The sequence below is a fragment of the Palaemon carinicauda genome, chromosome 2 (assembly GCF_036898095.1).
Source record: "Palaemon carinicauda isolate YSFRI2023 chromosome 2, ASM3689809v2, whole genome shotgun sequence".
NCBI lineage: Eukaryota > Metazoa > Arthropoda > Malacostraca > Decapoda > Palaemonidae > Palaemon > Palaemon carinicauda.
In genome coordinates this window covers 179,572,422-179,576,120 of record NC_090726.1, presented here as the reverse complement: position 1 = coordinate 179,576,120, position 3,699 = coordinate 179,572,422, and positions in this window count along the sequence as shown.

The following is a 3,699-nucleotide window of genomic DNA, read 5'->3' as shown; positions in this document are numbered from 1 at the left end:
TATGCTTGAAATAATCTATAGAATTACCTTAAGCACCCCCAAAAACCTTGCGCAGATATTCGATTATCTTCTTATCCTGCTTTACGCAATTCCAATCAATGATAGATTTTTCTTTATGGTTTTTATCTCTTTAAATTTTGCTCATAAACGGCTGAGGCCAGGACAGTAACAGTGCCCCAGCTAGGAGAAGGGGGCACTGGAGACTGCCCATATATACATATGATCAGTGCCCAAGCCCCTCTCCATCAAGCTGCGACCAGTGAGGTCCAGACAATGGCTACTGTTGACACAGTAGGAAGACCCATAGGCTCGCCCAAACCTAGCACCATTAGCTCACAAGAATGATGAGGCTACTGAAACTACAAGAAACTATCGATCTTGAGCGGGACTTGAACACCCCTCCTACAAATGGCCATGCAGGGACTATCGAAAGACTATCACACTCTAAATATATATCTAGTAATCTAAATCTATGCTTGTTGTTCGTCCAACAGTGCTTTAAATGGAAGGATCCCATCTCATTTGGATGCCTGAGGAGGCGGGAATATATTCGACTCAGATTCCACCTCATTTGTCTTGTGGATGGAGTATGTTCCAAATGGATTCGCTCGACAATTATTATTATTATTATTATTATTATTATTATTATTATTATTATTATTATTATTATCCAAGCTACAACCCTAGTTGGAAAAGCAAGGTGCTATAAGCCCAGGGGCTCCAACAGGGAAAATAGCCCAGTGAGGAAAGGAAATAAGGAAATAAATAAATGAAGAGAACAAATTAACAATAAATTATTCTAAAAAAAGTAACAACGTCAAAACAGACATGTCATATATAGACTATTAACAACATCAAAAACAAATATGTCATAAATAAACTACAAAAAGACTTATGTCCGCCTGGTTAACAAAAAAGCATTTACTCCAACTTTGAACTTTTGAAGTTCTACTGATTCAACTACCCGATTAGGAAGATCATTCCACAACTTGGTAACAGCTGGAATAAAACTTCTAGAGTACGTCGTAGTATTGAGCCTCATGATAGAGAAGGCTTGGCTATTAGAATTAACTGCCTGCCTAGTATTACGAACAGGATAGAATTGTCCAGGGAGATCTGAATGTAAAGGATGGTCAGAGTTATGAAAAATCATTTGTAACATGCATAATGAACTAATTGAACGATGGTGCCAGAGATTAATATCTAGATCAGGAATAAGAAATTTAATAGACCGTAAGTTTCTGTCCAACAAATTAAGATGAGAATCAGCAACTGAAGACTAGACAGGAGGACAATACTCAAAACAAGGTAGAATGAAAGAATTAAAACACTTCTTCAGAATAGATTGATCACCGAAAATCTTGAAAGACTTTCTCAATAAGCCTATTTTTTATGCAATTGAAGAAGACACAGACCTTATATGTAAAAGTAAATTTGCTGTCGAGAATCACACCTAAAATATTGAAAGAGTCATACAAATTTAAAGAAACATTGTCAATAATGAGATCCGGATGTTGAGGAGCCACCGTCCTTGACCTATTTACAATCATACTTTGAGTTTTGTTAGGATTCAACTTTATACCCCATAATTTGCACCATGCACTAATTCTAGCTAAATCTCTATTAAGGGATTCACCAACCCTAGATCTACATTTTGGGGATGGAATTGATGCAAAGAGAGTGACATCATCTGCATATGCAACAAGCTTGTTTTCTAGGCCAAACCACATGTCATGTGTATATAGTATGAAAAGTAATGGGCCAAGAACACTACCCTCTGGAACACCGGGAATCACATTCCTGTAATCACTATGGTGCCCATCAACAACAACTCTTTGAGATCTATTACTTAAAAAACCAATAATAATGCTAAGAAATGACCCACCCACTCCCAACTGTTTCAGTTTGAAAACAAGGGCCTCATGATTAACACGGTCAAAGGCAGCACTAAAATCAAGGCCAATCATACGAACTTCCCGACCACAGTCAAGGGATTTCTGTACAGCATTGGAGATTGTAAGAAGGGCATCACATGCTCCAAGGCCTTTACGAAAACCAAATTGCAAACTAGGGAGTAGATGATTACCTTCAGCAAACCTATTAAGACGTTTTGCCAGAAGACGTTCAAAAACTTTAGATAATATGGGAGTTATGGAAATTGGGCGGTAATCAGTGGGATTTGAGCTACCACAAACACATTTACATAGAGGAGTAACATTACCAATTCTCCAACAAGTGCTAAAAGCTCCTCTTCTTGCTAACTTGCGCAAAATAACAGATAACTTTGAAGCTAAGAAATCGGTTGTCTTTATAAAAAACAAAGGAAAAATACCATTTGGGTCTACACCTCCATAAGCATCAAGGTCCATCAACAGAGCTTCAATCTCACGAGATCGAAAAGCTAAACTTGTTAGTTTAGCCTCAGGAAAACAGGAATGAGGAAGTTCAAGTTTTTCATTACTCTGTTTACTGTCAAAAACATCAGCCAAAAGGGTTGCCTTTTCCTTTGTACAGTGAGTGACTGAGCCATCTGGTTTAAGTAAAGGAGGAACTGTTGCATCTACACCAAAGAGTGCAGATTTAAGGGTAGACCACCATTTATGTTCCTGAGTTGTACTAGAAAGGGTTTCTTTTATGGTTAAATTGTACTCCTTTTCAGTTGAAGCATAAACTTTCTGAGCAAAAGCTCGAAGCTGAGTATAGTTTTTCCAGGTCAAATCTGATCTGTTACCCTTCCAAAGGTGATAGGCCTCCTGCTTCTCCAAATAAGCACGTCTACAATTATCATTGAACCACGGTTTGTCCTTCACTCGGTACCTTAGCACATGAGAAGGGATACGCCTATCAATTATGTTGACTAGATTCTCATTCAAAGGGACAACAGGATCTACACTATTATATAATTGTGACCAATTCAAGCACAATAGATCATGCAAAATCCCATTCCAGTCCGCTTGGGATTTCATATAAATTTTACAAGAATATGATAAATCAAGGACTGGCAGCTCAGTCTTCACTAATAATGAAATCAAGGCATGATCAGATGTCCCGACTGGAGAACCAACCTTACAAGTTATAACGCCAGGGGAGTCAGTGTATACGAGGTCCAAGCAATTACCAGACCTGTGAGTAGCTTCATTTATGATTTGCTCATAGCCTGATTCAGAGGCAAAGTCTAAAGCTCTTAAGCCATGGCGATCGGTAGGAGATATAGAACTTAACCACTCCCTATGGTGAGCATTAAAATCACCAAAAAAAGACAAAAGAAGTCTTTCTATCATCTTCTTGTATCTTAGCCATAATGGTAAGAAGACAATCGAAGATAGAATCATCCATGTCTGGATTCCGGTAGATCGAACACAAATAAAAGTTGTTATGCCTGCCACAAACTTTTATTACCTGAATCTCATGACATCCACATTGATAGCAGGACTTATGAGAAGCAGGGTACTCGGTCCTAATATACACCGCCATTCCCCTGGCCCTAGGGATGGCATCACGTTTCAACATTATTGGCTTCTTAAAACCAGTTATAAGGAGCTCAGATGAGTGCCTCATATTAGAAACCAAAGTTTCTGAGCACAAAAGAATATCATACTGTCTGGACGCAACTGTAAGGTCTTGGATATTTGCGAATGACATTCATTAAAGCTTAGATGGGATTTAGACACAACATGCTTATTCATTTATCCTGTTTAT